Raw genomic sequence first — 19,361 nt, 5'->3', positions numbered from 1 at the left:
AAATATTTTGCACAGACCATTAAACACATTTGAAATGGTAGCCATTTTCTGCCACTAATGTAGAAATGACCAACAAAGACAAGGCTCTGAGCCATTCAGTCATTCAGGACTATTTCAAAAACATTTTAGAATTTCCAAAAGGGGGATGCTCACGTGCTGAAGATGTTATGTTGATAGGAATGTTCTGGTTGCTCAATGGTTTTTCAGAGTATTCCTACAACTTTTTGTTCTGCAGCTGTTATGCAATTATACAAATTATACAGATAAGCATACCCCTGCACTTTTTATAAGAAATCATTTTGTTTGGAAAATGTATGTTCTTTCCTCTACAAATTAAGCCAACTTGCAAAGTTTAAATTAATTTGTATTATAAATCTTAATCACATAACCATAACCTTTTGGTCTTTTTTCATAGTTTAAGATATCTGGGAATGCTTTCTTGATTCTCTTGAAACCTCCCTTCTGTGCAAACACAGAAAAGATTATTTTGTTTTGATTTTATTTAAAATTTACAAGATGATAGAAGCCTACACAAATACTAGAATCCAGCTAATTTTGTGTGCATATTTTGTGCAAATAGTGTCAAAGAGTCCAGGGGCGGCTGGAGCTCAACAGCGAGGAAGAAAGGGGACCCCGCCAGAGGGCATGACTGCAGTCCGCCGCGTCCGGGGCTGTGGGGACTGCCGCATGCCGGCAGAGCTCACCGAGCCCAAATGAGCGCCCCAGGATGATGCCGCCAGCCCGGCCGCTGCGGGCGCTGTGCCCTGAGCCCCCTAAAGAGTCTAAGCCCAGAAGGGACCACTAGATCATCTAGTCCACGGGTCAGCAACCTTTTAAAGAAGAAGAGCCTTTTTTTTGTCTTTGACCAAAATATTTTGAGAGCTGCATCACACTCAAAGCCACTTCTACACATTCACAAAGATAGCAGGTATACAGCAGATGACAAACAAATTCTGACTCAAATAAACAAAATAGGTGATGGAATAAACTGACCTCTGGGAGGGAGTTTGGTGCAGGAGGGAGCTCCGGGTTGGGGAAGGGGATTGGGGTGCAGGAGCGGGTGCGGGGTCTGGGAGGGAGTTTGGGTGCAGGAGGGGATTCTGACCAGGGTCAGGGGGTTGGGGTGCAGGTGGGGGTGCGAGGTGCAGGCTCTGGCCGGGAGGTGCTTACCATAGGCAACTCCCAGCTGGTGGCACTGCAGGGCTCAGGCAGGCTGCCTGCCTGCCATGCCCCACACTGCTCCCGGAAGCATCTGGCTGCTGGCAAGTCTCTGCATGCCTCTTGGGGGGGGAGGGGGCAGCAGGTCTCTGTGTGCTGCCTGCGCCCGCAAGCACCGCCTCTGCAGCTTTGGCCAATGGGAGCTGTGAGGACAGTGCAGGGGGCAGGGGCAGCAGCTGGCCGCTTCCGGGAGCAGCATGGAGCCACGGCAGGCAGGCAGACAGCCTGCAAAGAGCCTCAAGGGGGTAGCCAAAGAGCTGCATGCGTCTCTGGAGCTGCAGGTGCCAACTTCTGATATAGTCTGACCTGTATATCATAGGCCACCAGCATCACCTACACAATAAACCCAACAACTGAAATTAGACCAAAGTATTACAGCCCACAGGAGACTAGACTGGCAGAGAAAAGCAGGCAGAGAAAAGCAGGGACCAAGGTGCAGGCCTTTTTTCCTATGACATTTGGCCCATAGAGTTCTGTGAAAGGCAAATCATTTTCGATGGGTTAATACATTATATCTAAAACTGGACAATAAAACAAAGTTATGTTTTATCCTCAAATCTCTATATACACAACCTAAGTGATGGAACTTAATATCCTTCTGTATATAGGTATTCAGTATTGAAATCTGCATCTAGTATGTTTGAATTGCTTTATCTCCACACTTAGAACCAAATAATTCCCTTCACTGTTGTGGGTGGGATGGCCAAGCTGTTCTTGTGATATTTCAGCCATCTTGCCTGGTCTTGAACAGAATTATATTTCATCCACTTCTCCTACTTTTGGATTTGATTTTGTTTGAAGTTACTTGAATCCAGAGGTTTGATTCAGGCCCATCTCCATTGTTGAACAATATATTTGCTCAGAATTTGCCCTCCTGACTTTGGTCAACCTATGGCCTTGCCCTTTATTACACTGTAGGTCTCATATTTATGGCTATGCTTTATTCTGTTATTTATTCTTCCTTTCATCTTTAAACTCAGAATGCATCTCTAAGGTACACGTCTAAGATCTGTCATCCTCTTCCTGTCCATACAGACAAAATTCTCTTCCAGGCCCGTAGCTCAAATCTCAACTCTTGTAAACCCTTCCTTTCTGGCCTTCCTGACATTCATATCTGTCTTTCTAAAATGTGGCTGTTCACACCATCCCCTTTGCTTGTAACTCTGAAGACATCACCCCCTCTTTGAATCTCTCCATTGGGCCCCCATTTCACCACATCAAGTTCAAACTCTGTGACCTAATCTCTAGGGACCTTGACATATTTGTAATTTTTGCTGCTTGCCCACTCTTGCTTCTTATCACATCACTATCTTTCACTCTACAAAGGGTGCTACCTTCATCTGTTTGTCTGTCACCTTCTCACATAAACACCTTCTTCCATGCTGCCTCTTAGCACTGAATTGGTCCTTGAAGTGTCTTCATTCTCCTCATTCAGATTTGTTCTCATGACCAACCTCTACCGTGCGGCCTATAAGAAATTGGGAAATTAATGATCACTAGGTTCAGAGGGAGATGGAGTTATTGACTCAGTATTTATTATTTCTAATAACAGAAAATACAAATGTATTTAAATTATATATATTCTTCTCCTACCACCTTTTGTATGTCACTTTCCTTCTTAGACTATTGGAGGCAGAGACTGTCTTTATGTCTGTCTAGCACAATGGGGGCCTAATCATAATTAGGATCTTTGGGCACTACTGCAATATAAGTATGAAATAACAAAAATAGATGTTTATGAATTGATAACCCCAAGTAGTATTTGAAGTCAGCTGTGTTATTGCTTTATGCTACCTTGCTTCCCTGGCATTTTCACATAGCCATTTTAAGCTTGGAACACTCAGACTGTTGGGACTTTAACATCCAGATTCACATGGAAAGTTATTTGCTCTGTTTAGCATTGTGAAGTGATGCTTTAAAGAATTTTATGTGCTTCAGTGCTAATTTTACCTTATGACCATATGAAGGTTGCTTTAAAAATGTAAGATGTAATGAAAAAAGTGTGGTCTGATCACAGGACTGGGAGGAACAACCTCCTTCAGTGGTGCAAGAGAAGTTATCCAGCTGTTCTGCCTCAATTTCCCCATCTGGAAAATGAGAATATTTGTCTACCTAATGGGTATTCTGTGGTTAACGTTAGATACTGTTTGTAAAGGGCTTTGAAAAGAGAGTGCTAATAATAACGGCAATAGTACTTAGCTCTTATATAGCAGCTTTTATTCATAGTTCTCATCTTATCAATAAGATTGTTTTATATTGATCAATAAGAGACGACAGAAACAATATTATGGGGAAATGTTATTGAACTGTGGATCTCACATGAAACCCTTCCAACAATTCCCAGTAGTATTTATGCATAGTCACTTTGTTTAGACAGCCCACATTTCATGGTTCACATAATCAAGCCTCAGAGGGCTGTGCTTCTACAGTCTGGATATGAGGCAGATTTTTCTGAAAAGATCTGGGACTCTAGCAAAAACCCCACAGTAGAGTGGAGCAAGAAGTTGCAATTGTAGCCCATGCAAATTATATTATGCATATTCTGCAGCCTATGTTTCTCAAGAGCATAGCCATTGACCATTTTGTGTAGGGTTTCCAGATACAGACTGATTAAAATTGCGGCAGGCCTTCACTCATTAAGAGGAAGCACTGATACCTAATATAATGATCTGACCAATAGTAACTGGACACTATGCCTTCCAAACAAATTCTGGTAGTCAAAAGCCTATATACTGTGTGTGTTTATCAACCGTGACTGCTGAGAGCAGGATTCACAGCTGTGAATAGTATCCAAATGTCTATTCATCCTGAGTATATTTACATGTAGTTGATGGAATATATTGTCTCTAATATATTTCTGTTCTGAGCTGGATGGATTTTCAAAAATAAAGCCTAGCGTCTGTGGCAATGTAAATTAAGTTCATACCTCATTTGAACTGGGTAAGTGGATGGAAAGAGACACAAGAAGCATTACTGGAATTTCATCTCTCTGCTCCAGACATACCAAGCTTTCCACTCCCATCTGAGCCCCTTAGCCAGTATTCTGGACCCCATTTTATGCTCTCCATGTGTGTACACAAGAGTTGCACCCCATTTCATTGCAGTAGTCATTGAAGAGTTAATGTCAGAGTTTTATGTAAAATGTAGGTATTTACATAATTAGAATACACATTTAAGGGCCAATAAGCATGAGAATGTAACTATGTTTGACATACTGTAGAGCCCTTAAGGCTTTAGAAACTTAGATTTGCAGTATCGGAATAATGTAGTTGTCATAAGCTGATGTTACCCTTTCTGTATCTATGTATATAGTCCTGACAATATAAACCATGGATTGCCATATGCTGAATGCCACACACTGAGACATTAACATTTATCTAAATTGCTTTGGTTCTTCTTTATAAAACAAATTTTGATAACAACACATCCTGATATTAGGCCCCTGTAGTGGGGTTTCAAATTATGATAAAGTATAATTGTCCCCATGCAAGTAGTGTAATAAGAAATGGATAGAGTTTTAGGATGAACATATTTTTAAAATTATATGCAGCATTGTTGTAGTCTTGTTGGTCCCAGCATATGGGTGAGATAAAGTGGGTTAGGTAATATCTTTTATTGAACCACATTCTATTGGTGAAAGAGGCACAGAGCTCTGTGTAAGCTCGAAAGCTTGTCTCTCTCACCAACAGAAGCTGATCCAATAAAAGATATTACCTCACCCACTATGTCTCTCTAATCTTTTAAAATTAGCTTTTTGTTACTTTTTCTACTGTCACAACATGAAGAACAATTTGGGTTCAGGGTTTTGTTTCTGGTACTGGCTTTTTTTTTTTTATTGTACACCACTAATCAGGACATTATTTTATTTGTTTATTAAATAAACAAACATAAAGAATGAAGAATACAAACCCAGCTCATTTAAAACTTAAGAGCCAAGAAAGTATTTTAACAAACTCCCTTCTCTCTCTCTCTCTCTTTGTGCAAAGTGGTTTAAAAATAAAACAACTCTTGCTTGAGAACTCTTTCAAATGTCTTTGGTAGGAAAAGAGAGAAAATTGGCTTACCTGGTATATTTTAGGTTTGATTATTAATTGTTGATTCTGTGCCCTGGTAAAGATGAAACAAGATCAATGTACACTAAGGGGGGTAAGAAAAGAATAGCAGACGATAGGGCAATGGAGCTTTCGGTGTTAGTACTTCCAGTTCAATTGCTGAAAGACCCAAGCACTGCACATTGCACAAGACACCATTTACCCTCTCCTGGACCTGGCCTCCCCGCTCTGACTCTGACAAACGTTTGATTGGATTGTATGAGAGAAAGGTTGGGTTTGTTGTGTCCTTGGTTTTTTGCAAGCTCTGGCTGTCTGGGATTCGACTTTTCCTTGCTAAACTGGTCACAAGCAAATGTTTGCAGGTTTATATTTAACATGGCAGGTTAAGGTGGACAATAAACGAATTTAAGGCAAAAAGAGTGTTACAAAAGAGGTATCAGCAAAGAGGGGGGATAGGATAGAAGAAATTATAGGCTCACATTTCACTTGCTCAGGGCACAACCATGGAAATAGTGATGCCATCTGTTTCCCTTTTCTTATTTGGTCTGGCTAGGATATTTTTTCTGATTCAGGAAGAAGAAAGCTCACTGGTGTGGGACCCAGTGGATGCCCAAAATTGAATAAATTGTCCAACTATGTACAAAACAGAAATATTCAGTTGGGGGCAGAAACTGTTTCCTGTCAATGTTTAATGAAAACAAATTCCCAGTGGTCCATATGTTAGAAGGACACCTTCTCTTATCTCCAGAATATTCTGGTCTGTTGCTATAACTACTTTGTAACCTCCTCAAAATAACATAATAAACAACTAATTTAGTCCATGGAAACTCAGCTCACCCCATTTCTTTGATTCCATTTTGTGCTTTCTTTCAACAACAATTTTACATACCAGGCAGAGAGGGTTCAAATGACCTTCCACCCAGAGATTTCAGCCAAAGATAGTGTTCAATGCAACAGTTCAGATGTCTTATTTTCTCCATGATTTGGTTTTGCTGGCAATGGTATTAAAGAGAAGGTTAGGGTATGGCAGATGATTTTAAACAAAATCAATAAACTGTACTCACTTGTACTATGAAACGTAAATTATGGTATTGTATATGTAGGAGGACATTTTATCCCTTGATATTGTACAATACTTCTGAATTTTGTGCTCTATCCTGCTCTGGTAACGTTCACTAATGTGGGAAAGTAATCTCAGGAATTTCTGCAAGGTTCATCTTTGGTATTTGTTGTGACTTTGTATAGAATGAAATTTCCATTTTGACAATCTACCTTACAGCTGATGTGATGGCAGCAGACATCTTAAGCCTTTGTGCAATGTTGGAAAAGAACACAATCAAGTAGCATTTCTGTTGCTGATGCAGCTGGTGTGTTTTCTTTGTAGGAGAATCTATTTGAGTTTCAAATTTAACCCATTTCAGTGTTTCTGTTGGGAATGAGAGTGTTTGGGTTCCATGGAGGTAGGCAGAGGAACGGCCTTCACAGGTTGTGGATACTTCAGGGAAATGATTCAAGAGCCCTGCAGTGAGCCAGGCCCTTTGTGGATTGCCATCTCTTTCCCCTGGGAGTACAGTTGTTAGGCGGCCATTGACTTCCCCTTCTCACCTACAAGGGGAGGCAGGTGTAGAGCAGGAATTAATGGAGTCTACAGTAGGACTAAGCCACTTGTGGAGATATATGTCTACCATCCCCATGTTTAAAAGGGAGGATACCAAAGAGTAACTATTTTTTCAGCTGTTTCCCCTCCTTAACTACACAACCCCATTTCCATGCACTTGGGATAGAGGATCTTCCATTGAATTGGAGAAAAGGCCACTTAGGATCATATTCTTTTCTGGGAACTAGGAATGTATTATTAGTACTTTATACCCGTTGTATTCCATTTTTAATGTTGAGAGAGAGAGAGAGAGAGAGGGGTATGAGGAAGCTTTAATTTAGCCCTTGTTAACTAAATGATTTAAATTAACAAGACTTTTACTAACATGGATGGTTTTCTAATCACATCTGGACACAACTCAATTTCTGATCAGATGCATTTTGTACTCTTACTAAGATTGTTATAGTTGCTGTTTAGTTGTATAAATTATATTTTATGTTCCTGCTGGGTACAAGACCACAAATATTAATGATAGCATTTTGCTTGGTTTGTGCATACAAAAATAAGAGCTTCTGCCTCCAGGTTTGTGTTTGTTTTTTTTCTTGAGAGTATTTATGAATGGACTATGATCATTGACGTCTCATTTAGTCTTCAGCTTGCTTGAAGCCTTCCATTTAAACTACAGAAATATGCTTCCTGAAAAAAGCACATGGCGTGGGTACAACTAGGCTCTACTGTAGTCTGTCTTCATAGTCATGTAGAATTGTACCTCAGCCCCTCATTACCAGTTTTCAGGCTTATCTGACTTTTCTGTGTAGATTTTAGAAAGAGGGCAAAATTCAGCTTTATACAGAAATGTATATGCAACCTTAACTATCTCTACCACTTCTCCATACTCTATTTCATGAGTAGCATGTTTGAATAGTTTCTCTATATCAAATCCAAATAACTGTATAAAATCTACGATATTTGAGAGATACAATAAATTTTCACTCACCAATTAAACTACGATAAGTAATTTTATATAGAATTTTGTGAAAGAATAGTCTCTATTCCTTCCATCCTCTCCTGCCCCAATTTGTGAGCCTTCACAGATTACTTTCTCACACATTGGTTGACATGAATAGGATATAAGTACTGCTGTACGATGGAGATATGCACATGCATGAATAGTTAAATGCATTCCTTCCATAAGATTATTCATTTGGTCATGTAAAGAGATTTCAAATCTACTGTTGATATAACTAAATGATCATTCGGTTGCTCTGACTCCTAGTAGAACAATGGACCAATTGAGACCAAAAAGCACTGTTGCATGAACACTAGACACCATCTAACTATAAAGAATAGTATATCATCAGCAAGGGTCATTCCATTATGGTGCAGAAACATCATTTGCAGGCGGTAATGTTTAGTGGTAAATTTCTATCTGCTACAGAAATATTAGACAGATTTTTCTACCTCTTCAAGTATGAAATCCTGGTGCCATTGAAGTTAATGACAATACTCCCATTGACTTCAGCAAGGTGAGGATTTTACCATCTGTGTCTATATTACCAACGTGCACTTGTCCTGAGATGCTTTCAGATCTCACAGTTGAAGATAACAGGCTTATATGTGTCTCAGACTGCTCTGTCTGACTGCTTGGATTTATGGGGGCAGAAGTTGCAAATGAACCAGAAGTGAATTGAAGTGGAACCCCATATGTGAATCATTTTCTTGTATCCTTTTCTCATTTACTCTACTTCGACTCATTTAGGAAAAACTGTTTTTAGTCCTGACTGAGCAGTGGCTTATTTCTATGACTGAACAAAATAGAATAGGAACTGGGGGAAATACACAAGGGAATTGTATTTGTTTGATATCAAAATATTTGCCCTATGCTTTTGCCTACCTCTCATAAGATTCTTCTGACTTACTTGGCTGTTCCAGTCCAGTGTTTTTGAGACTATAGAAATGCTTTTTCTTCTCTTTTTCTTTTACTCCTATAATAGACTTTTAAGAGACATAGTATCAGAGGGGTAGCCGTGTTAGTCTGGTTCTGTAAAAGCAGCAAAGAATCCTGTGGCACCTTATAGACTAACAGACGTTTTGCAGCATGAGCTTTCGTGGGTGAATACCCACTTCTTCGGATGCAAGTGGTGGAAATTTCCTGGGGCAGGTATATATAAGCAAGCAAGAAGCAAGCTAGAGATAACGAGGTCAAATGTGAATGGCTTGCCAATTACAGAACCAGTTTCTCCTCCCTTGGTTTTCACACTTCAACTGCTAGAACAGGGCCTCATCCTCCCTGATTGATCTGACCTCGTTATCTCTAGCTTGCTTCTTGCTTGCTTATATATACCTGCCCCAGGAAATTTCCACCACTTGCATCCGAAGAAGTGGGTATTCACCCACGAAAGCTCATGCTGCAAAACGTCTGTTAGTCTATAAGGTGCCACAGGATTTTTAAGAGACATAGCAATGGTATTACTACAGGCTGATCTGAAGTGTGATAGTGAGGTCCATAAAAGATCTGTGAATGCAGATGTCCACCAGACTCAAGGAGAAAGTCTGAACTGAGTGTTTCTAGAAAACATAACTGCCACAAATATATGTTATTTCTGTCCCTTAGTTCAGGTAGCTCCATCTTTTTTACTTTTTCAGTTTCTACACTGAAATATATTTTGATAAGTTTTTTTCAGAGGAACAAAGATACCAGAACAGATTAGTTGTCTATCTAGTCAACTAACTTGACTGATGGATGGATACTTTATCCTCTGAAGATCACTTTCCTGTCAGAGGAACAACTAATTACAGCAGAACAGTAAATTATGTGGTCCTTTCTAAGCCCAAGACAAGCAAATATTCCTTACTCAACTCTTGTGAATGTTGATTATAAAATAGACTGACGGGAGTGAAGTGTTCTGTTTGTATATACCTTCCATTTATTTCACTTCTATTTAATATGTTAACTACAGTGTAACACAGACCCAAGTAAGTGGAAAGGTGGTGAACAGAAATTTTGCACCAAGAAATACACATGAACAGCAGGTACTGTGCTAGCCATCACCAGTGTATTATTTACTCAGAGAATAATATTTGCTATAGAGGGATGCTCTGATGTTTAAAGAACTAGACTAAGACAACAGAGACTTGGATTCTATTTCCAGCTTTGCCGCAGAGTTCCTGTGTGACCTAGCATAAGGAAATCTCTCTGCCTCATTTTCCCATCTGTAAAATATACTTCCCTATCTGTGACCTAATGTCACTAGTATATGAGGTGCTCGGATCTTAGGTAATGAGTGCTACAGAAAAACCAAAAAAAGCATTTTTTTGTGTAAATATGGAGAAATAACTGCTATTGAAGATACTACGGGGTGGTAAGGTTTGTGTACGCTTTGAGCTTTTAATGTGTTGACTTTTGGACTCTGACCTATACCTGAGAATAACAGTAGTCTATATGTTCGAATAAGTTTAAGCTGCTTAAGATATACTATAATGCAAACAGAGGGACACAAATATAATAAGTAAATAAAATAGGTTTTGCACTAAGCTTAATTAAGGCCTAGTAAGATACAGTGGTTAGTATGAGGCCTAGCAAGGCCTTGCAGGTAGCATAAGTACTTGACCTAGTGTTATAAGGCTTATAGGAGATTTTGAAATATGTAGCGTATGATAAACAAGTACATCGCAGATGTATAGACTGTGGGGGGATTTTTAATATGTATACTCATGAGATTAACCACATTGATGTACCAGTAACATTGGGAAAGGTATCGATGCACTTGGCTTGTGTCAATAATTGAAACCCCAATTATAGTTTCCCAGACAGCCATACATAAACGGAAGGCCAGAAAACAATCTAAATGTGGTCGCTGGACATGTGTTGGTGTTCAGGGAAAGGAGGTATAAGAGAAGATATAAATCCAACCTTTAGTTGGTACATCAGGGATGATAGCATAGTAGTGGCCTTAGTACTGTGAAGCCCACTTACAGTGTTCTCCATTTGCTTTTCTTCCCATCTTTACTTCTAAGGGTCTCCATAAGGTTATGAGTATTCACTGTGTAGGGGGTTGTTTTGTAATATTTATCTTACTTTATTATATTTTTGTATGATTGCAATTATATTTGCTTGCTTGTATCTGTCTATTGTTTCTGTGTGTGCCCATCAATCTCATCATTAATAATCTTATGTAGCTACCTGCACAAAAAGCCTGCTGTTAGTGACTGGTGCAATTTGCACTCTAAACTTTTCAAAGGCTACAATTGGCAGTTACTGCATATGTGGAAATTGAGAAGTGATGCAATCAGAGATGAGATTGGATGCATTTTTACTTATGGAATTTTGTGGTGGAGGTTAAAATGCCAAAGATAAAATTGGTGTTGCAGGGTGTCTGCGGTGTTTTTGTTTTGTTTTTCTTTTCTCCTCCCCTGCCACCCTTTTTGAAAGTAACTTAGGAGGGAAGGCCATGACAGCCTCAGAGGCAGCAGTTGTAGTGACCTGAGGAATGGAAGAGGCAACGAAGGTGACTAGATGTGGAAGCTGTGGGATGTACATTATTCTGGACAGGGTATCGAAAAGGTGCTTTGTTTGTATGAAGAGCCACCTGATAGGAAGAGAAGATCTGAGGTGTGAGGATGCAGCTAGAAATTGCAGTTGAGTTTTGAAGGAGATTCAAACAGATGTAAAGAAGGAGAAAGGAGTCTTGAGAGAAACCTCGAGATTTGCAGATGAATGCTGGACCAGCAAACAGTGAGGGTAGACTTCTGGATGAAGAAAGTAGCTAGTGGAAGCATGTGACTTTGAGAACAAGGCAGATGAAAAGACCAGCTAGTGAAAGAGAAATAGAACTGAGAAACAGGCTTGCTGAGTTGGAAAATGAAGGGGAGAGGTAGGCAGTAATAGAAGATGGGAGAGCAAGGAAGAAGAGAAGAGTGACTAATCCTATAAGAAAAAGGGAAGAGACAATTCAGGTAGCCAGAATTCAGAGCCTAAGGAGGATAGGAGATGATTTGCAGAAGATTCCATGTGAGAAAAGAAGGCAAAAATACTTGAAGCCAGAAAGAACAGAAAGGGGAAGGCTAGAGAATCACACCAACACCCGGAAGAAGCAGGTATACATGATTGGGGACTGCCTATTAAGAAGAACAGACAGGCCATTTCACCAGAACTGATCCAGAGAACAGAAGAGTGTGCCATCTGCCAGGAGCTCAGATACAGGATGTGGAGCTGATGCTCAAGAGGATCCTAATAGGCACAGGAAATAATCAACTGATGGTCCTTCATATGGAAACAAATGATACAGCTAGCTTCTTGCTTGGACACCTCAGGAAAGATTATCCCTGGCTAGAGAAGATGCTTAAAGAAATGGAGGTGTGGATGGTCTTCAGTGGGATTCTACCTGTTCCAAGAAGAGAAACGCAAAGGCAAAACAAGATTATAATGATCAATAGACGGCTCAGACAGTGGAGGGCTTAGGGCAGGGCCGCCCAGAAGTTTCAGGGGGGCTGGGGCAAAGCAATTTCAGGGGCCCCTTTCATAAAAAAGTTGCAATACTATAGAATACTAAATTCTCGTGGGGTCCCCTGCAGAGCCCGGGACAAATTGCCCCACTTGCCCTCCTTTCCCCCCACCCCCCAGCCGCCCTGGAAAAAATAAACATTTAAAAACCTTCCGCATCTCGGCACAAACCCAGTTTTGAGAAAACTTATTTTCAAGTCACCTTTACAAGGTATCACTGGTTCTCAGCATCAGCTAGTGCTAAAAGGCACTGAAGCTCATTAAAAGGATTGGACAAATATTTTCCGTCAAAACTTTTTTTTGGATCGAAAACTAGAGGTTTTTAAAAAGCAGAAAAAATCATGGACAATGTCTGCTTTCCTTCAAAATTTGTTGTGGTTCTTTTAATTGAAAAACTGAAATTAGTCTGCCAAAACCTGAACATGGTTTGGGGTTTCAGAAGTGTGTGGCCAGATATTTGCTGCTTGCTGTGTTTGATTGTTTAAAGAAACAATAGAAAAATTCTGCTTAAAAAATACAAAACTTTTGAACCTCCTCAGCTTGTGACCAAACACCTGAGCCCATTCAGTTAGAGATTTTTCCAGGTTTCTGATACCCTGCTGGCTTCCTTGATTCATATCTGTCTCTATAACTTTGAGTTCATTTAGGTTAGAACATAAGAATGGCCACACTGGGTCAGACAAAAGGTCCATCCAGCCCAGTATCCTGTCTACCAACAGTGGCCAATGGCAGATGCCCCAGAGGGAGTGAACCTAACAGGTAATGATCAAGTGATCTCTCTCTCCTGCCATCCATCTCCACTCTCTGACAAACAGAGGCTAGGGACACCATTCCTTGCCTATCCTGGCTAATAGCCATTAATGGACTTAACCTCCATGAATTTATCTGTTTCCTAGAGACTGGCTCCATGGGGTCCCTCACAAACTGGAGACGGTTACTGTGGGTTTGTCTTTAGTATAGCTTATGTACATATTCCACGAACTGAGCATTTGAGCTTGTTCCAGAATCTGGGATGACCCTATGTTGTGAAAACTGAAATGCTCAAAATAGCACATGCATGTGAATGGACACAAGGTGCTAAAATTAAATTAACCCAGGGGTTCTCAAACTGGGGGTCGGGATCCCTCGGGGTCACGAGGTTATTACTGAGTGTTGCGAGCTGTCAGCCTCCACCTCAAACCCTGCTTTGCCTCCAACATTTATAATAGTGTTAAATATTTTAAAAAGTGTTTTTAATTTATAAGGGGGGGTCGCACTCAGAGGTTTGCTATGTGAAAGGGGTCACCAAGACAAACGTTTGAGAACCACTGAATTAACCCCTCTGGAGCCTTGGGTTGGGAAGGAGGTAGGTGGTGTAGGATATTGCTCTTCTCATGTGATCCCTCCCCCATGGCTCTCTTGGCTCTATCTCTGTTAATCTAAAGTGGCTAGTTTTAAATGAAGCTACCCTCCCCTGAAATGAATCTCCCTATGGCACTGAAATTAAATGTAGACTATAATTTGGCATTTAAGAACTGAAAGGGATGGTAGCCCTAATGGAAAAGATAACAGCTTGGCTCGTTGTGTTAAATAGCTGTCTGCAAACCTCAAACTGCTGAATGAGCTTTAGGGTAGGGAAGGCTGTGCCTCCCCGAACAGCCTGGCCCTGCCCCCTATCAGGCCCCCACCCACTTCTTGGCCCCCAACTGCCCCCCTCAGAATCCCTGACCCATCCTGCTCCTTGTCCCCTGACCACCGCCTTGAGACCCCCAACCACCACCCCGGGACCCCACCCCCCACGAACTCTCCCTGTCCCCTGACTGCCCCAACCCCTATCCACCCCCCCGTCGAGTCCTGACAGACCCCCAGAAGGCCCACGATCCAACCTGACCGCCCTTCCCCCCGAACGTCTGCCCCCTCCCTGTGCCCTGACTGTCCCCAGGACTCCCTGCCCCTTATCCAACCCCCCCATCCCCATACCATGCCGCTTACCCCTGCCTCCCCCCTCAACTGGAGCCTCAACGTGCCGCGTCCAGGAGCGGCCCTGGTCAGCACTGCAGCAGCCTGGCTCCGGCAGGACCTGAGCTCACAGCCCCGCCCCCTTACCACGCAGCTCCGAGCCGCTTTAGCTCTGTCCAGGGCCGCTCCTGGACACTGCGTGCTGAGGCGCCAGGGGATGGGTGAAGGCGGAGGCAGGAGCGAGGCTGGGCGGGAGCCTCCAACATTCTCATGGGGGCCCCTGCGGGGCCCAGGGCCTGGGACAAATTCCCCACTTGTCCCTGCTCCCCCCCCACCCCCTTCGTGGGCAGCCCTGGCTTAGGGATGTTCAGCCACTGGGAGGAATTCACAGACAAAGGACTGTTTTTATGGGATAGACTTTGTCTGAGTAGAGAGGGAAAGAAATAGACTTCTGGGATGGAAGTTGGCACAAATGATTAAAAGAGCTTTAAACTAGGAATTTGGGGGAGATGGTTGGGAGATGCTCATGCAATCTCTATGCCTGATTCTAATATTGAGTGGGGAGGAAATCATGTAGGATACAGCATTGGAGAATGGAAAAACAGAGGGTAGGAGAAGGGACAACAAGAGGAAAGAAAGTGCCAATACCAATGACACTAACAGTCAGGTAGACAATACTGGCAGTAGAATGACTATACCTAGTCAGGCGAGGTATCTGGGCAAAGCCAATCGGAAACAATTAAAATTTCTATACACCAATGCAAGAAGCCTGGATAACAAAACTAGAACTAGAACTACTGGTGCAGGAAGTGAAACCAGATATTACAGGGATAATGGAAAAATGATGGAATAGTAGTCATGACTGGAGTACAGGTATTGAAGGTATGTGCTGTCCAAGAAAATACAGAAATAAATGTAAAGATGGTGGAGTAGCATTGTATGTTAATAACAAGGTAGACTGTAAAGAAATTAGAAGTGATGGAATGGATAAAACTGAATATGTTTGGGTCAAAATCACTTTGGGGAAGAAAGGTAACTGAGGCTCCACTGGGATAGTGCTGGGTTCTGCTATAGTCTTCCAGGATCCAATTTGGATAGGTTTAGAGACCTCTTTAATATTTGTAATAAAATAAATACTACTAGGAATTGTGTGATTATGGGAGACTTAAATTTCCCAGATATAGATTGGAGGACAAGTGCTTCTAATAATGGTAGGGGCCAGATATTCCAGGATGTGATAGCTGACAGATTTCTTCACCAAATAGTCACTGAACCAAGCAGAAGTGATGCCATTTTAGATTTATTATTGTAAGTAACCAGGACCTCATAGAAGAACTGGTTGCAGAGGACAACCTTGGTTTGATCATGAGTTTATTCATTTTTACACTAAATGGAAGGATAAAAATAGATCTGCAACTAAGGTATTTGATTTCGAAAGGGCAAACTTCAAAAAAATTAAGGGAATTAGGGGAGTGCACAGGACTGAAGAACTCAAGGATCTGAATGTGTGGAGGATGCTTGGAATTACTTTAACTCAAAGTTGTGGAAATTATCTAATGCCTGCATCCCAAGGAAGGGGGGGGGAACTCATAAGGAAGGGCTGCTGACCAAACTGGATGAACAAGCATCTCAACCAGGTTGTTAAGAGAAAGCGAAAACCCTACAAGGAATAGAAGAAGGGATGGATCATCAAGGAAAGCTACCTCTTGGAGGTCAGAAAGTGCAGGGAAAAGTGAGAACTGTTAAAGGCCAAGCAGAGTTGGGTCTTGTAAAGGAAATTAAAACCAATAGTAACAAGGCTCTTTAGCCATATAAATAAAAGAAAACAAAGTGGAACCACTAAGCACTGAGGATGGGGTGGAGATTAATGATAATCTAGGTATAGACCAACACCTTAACAAATACTTTGCCTCAGTTTTTAATAAAGATAATGAGAAGTTTGAGGGCAGTGGGAGGGTGGCTAGTGGGAACAAGGATTTGAACATAGAAATTACTGCATTCAAGGAAAAAGCCAAACTCAAACAGTTTAAAGGGATGAAATCGGATGGCCTAGATAATTGCTATCCAGGAATATTAAAGGAAGTAACTCATAAAATTGCAAGCCCAATTGCAGGGATTATTTATGGATCCGTAAACTTGAGAGTCATACCCTATGACTGGAGAACTCCAAATACCTATATCTAAGAAAGGAAAAACAGTGATCTGGGAAACTACATGCCTATTAGTTTGATCTCAACTGTATGCAAATTTTGAAAGACAGAGTAGTTAAAATAATAGAGGTAAAGGGTAATTGGGATAAAATACCACATGGTTTTACAAAAGGTAGATCATGCCAGGCCAACCTGATCTCTTTGCAAAGATAGCTGATTTTCTAGACAAAGAAAATGCAGTAGATCTAATATACCTGGATTTCTGTAAAACATTTGATACAATTCCACATGGAAAAATCTGAGAAGACAGGAATTAATACAAGAATTGAAAGTGGGGGAGGGAACCTAACTGCTTGATAATTTTATGGAGTTTATGTAGTGACTGCTATTAGTAAATATCTCCCATGGCCAAGGACGGGACAGGTCTCTGATGGAGAGGGCTCTGAGTTACTACAGACAATTCTTTCCCAGGTATCCGGCTCGTGGGTCTTCCCATATGTCAGGGTCTAACTGATCACCATATTTGGGGTTGGGAAGGAATTTTTCCTGTGTAAGATTGGCAGAGACCGTAGAGTTTTTTCCCCCACTTTCCTCTGCAGCATGGGGCACTGTTCAGTTGCTGGTTTGAACTACACTATGTGATAGATTTTCTGTAACTTGAAGTCTTTAAATCAAAATACGAGGTTGTTACAGTAGGGCGTGAGTGAAGTTCTGTGGCCTGCAATGTGCGGGAGGCCAGACTAGATGATCATGATATTTCCTTCTGTCTATGAGTTTATAAACAGCACATTTTATTTGTATAGTAAATGGTAGTCCCTTCAGTGGAAGTTTTGGGGTTGTTGGATTTTTTACATTTGGTTCTCTAATGTTCAGAGATAGAATCAATGGCTTTGAAGGAGATTTTCATAAATTACATAGGCATTTACAATATAGAAACATTGTACAGTGTTTGTAGTATGCAAATAGATATTTCTGTCATATTACAAAATGACGGCATAATTGTACTAAGGAGAGGCCCAGAATTGGAGTACTTTATTAAGGGTGCTGTGGGTCAGAACTGAATTTCATTGGAAGACTCTATGGGTAAACTTTCACAGCACACTATAGCTGTCAAAAGTCAGTGTTATACGGGCCTTTTCAATGCCAATTGAAGACGATGGAATGTCTTTTGATTGACTTCAATGGGCAGTGGATCAGGTCCACTGTTGTTTACTTTGTCATGTTAAGAAAAGTGGAAAAAAGATGGGGAAGGGAAGTAAATTCAGATTAGACCGTTAATAATCCATATTAACAGAAAATGTAGAAATGGTACCCTAAACTTGTTACTTAAAGTTGTGAAGATATTTAGTCCATTAGTCATCTTGTGTTCAAGTCCAATAGAGCCAAAATGTTTTTCTCTTGATAGATGTGAGGTACTATACTGCAAAGTCGTGAGCAAGTCACTCGGGGTCAGTTTGAGAGATCTCAAAAGACAGTTTCAACACTAAGAAGACACATATGTTACTTATAAACAGCAAAGAATCCTGTGGCACCTTATAGACTAACAGACTTTTTGGAGCATGAGCTTTCGTGGGTGAATACTCACTTCATCGGATGCAAGTAGTGGAAATTTCCAGGGGCAGGTATATATATGCAAGCAAAAAGCAAGCTAGGGATAACAAGATTAGTTCAATCAGGGAGGATGAGGCCCTGTTCTAGCAGTTGAGGTGTGAAAACCAAAGGAGGAGAAACTGGTTTTGTAGTTGGCAAGCTATTCACAGTCTTTGTTTAATCCTGTAAAAGCAGCAAAGAATCCTGTGGCACCTTATAGACTAACAGACGTTTTGGAGCATGAGCTTTCGTGGGTGAATACCCACTTCGTCGGATGCAAGTAGTGGAAATTTCCAGGGGCAGGTATATATATGCAAGCAAGAAGCAAGATAGGAATAATTATCCTGATTAAACAAAGATTGTGAATGGCTTGCCAACTACAAAACCAGTTTCTCCTCCCTTGGTTTTCACACCTCAACTGATAGAACAGGGCCTCATCCTCCCTGATTGAACTAACCTCGTTATCCCTAGCTTGCTTCTTGCTTGCATATATATACCTGCCCCTGGAAATTTCCACTACTTGCATCCAACGAAGTAGGTATTCACCCACGAAAGCTCATGCTCCAAAACGTCTGTTAGTCTATAAGGTGCCACAGGATTCTTTGCTGCTTTTACAGATCCAGACTAACACGGCTACCCCTCTGATACTTATAAACAGTAATAGTAAAAAAACCTAATAAATTCTGTTGATTTCATTCATCGAAGGGATACTGTATTTATCAGTTCTATATTTTAATTGCTTTAACTCACAATATTCAGATTATTGAATTGAAACAGGTGGTTTATTAATTACTTTTAAATGGCCAAATAAATGTTAATATTTTTGTACAAATAGACTTATCTTGATATAGTTTTCAATATCAGCTTCAGAAGGAATTGTCTTTTTAAAATGTTTTATTCATATTAACATATTCTTTAAAATAACATGTATTCACATACATGTACCTACATACACACACACACACATACACAAACGTATGCATACTCAAAACAGCAAAACACAGATTAATCCTAATCAAAACATTATGGAAAAATTCCCATTGACTGCAAAAGGATTTGGATCACACTCTACATACACAAAATATAACTGAAGGGTGGCAGTAATAATAATAATAATACCTAACTCTTAATTTTTATTTTCAGTGATTCACAGTTGGTTATATCATCCCTACTCTTATATGAAGAGCCAGGAAGGATAAAACAAGTAATTACTGTCACTGATTTTCTATCCTTTTTATACTACTGTGTTTTGTTATTTGTGTTAGGTGTAAAGAGAGAAGGAAGATTTTTTATTGGCATTAGTTTCAGGTGAC

The 19,361-nt window shown here is 40.7% G+C and overlaps 1 protein-coding gene and 1 long non-coding RNA gene across 6 annotated transcripts in view; one reads left to right on the top strand and one right to left on the bottom strand.

The window, feature by feature from the left end:
- Positions 1 to 19,361, top strand: part of GABRB3 (gamma-aminobutyric acid type A receptor subunit beta3) — a 262,321-nt gene that overhangs the window by 181,544 nt on the left and 61,416 nt on the right. The window lies entirely within an intron of this gene.
- The window catches only part of LOC120372960, a 57,634-nt gene that overhangs the window by 26,892 nt on the left and 11,381 nt on the right, over positions 1 to 19,361 (bottom strand). Inside the window, exons 2-4 of one of the 4 annotated variants that reach the window (XR_005585294.1) lie at positions 8,762 to 8,862; positions 6,108 to 6,262; positions 2,553 to 2,686 (exon numbers count right to left, since the gene is read on the bottom strand). This is a non-coding gene — a long non-coding RNA (uncharacterized LOC120372960). The remainder of the gene's footprint in view (positions 1 to 2,552; positions 2,687 to 6,107; positions 6,263 to 8,761; positions 8,863 to 19,361) is intronic. The other 3 variants (XR_005585293.1, XR_005585292.1, XR_005585291.1) reach the window with 3 other exon arrangements.

This window comes from Mauremys reevesii, linkage group 1, assembly GCF_016161935.1.
Source record: "Mauremys reevesii isolate NIE-2019 linkage group 1, ASM1616193v1, whole genome shotgun sequence".
Taxonomy (NCBI): domain Eukaryota; kingdom Metazoa; phylum Chordata; order Testudines; family Geoemydidae; genus Mauremys; species Mauremys reevesii.
Note: the sequence above shows the minus strand (reverse complement) of the source record. Positions and strands in the feature narration are given on the sequence as shown.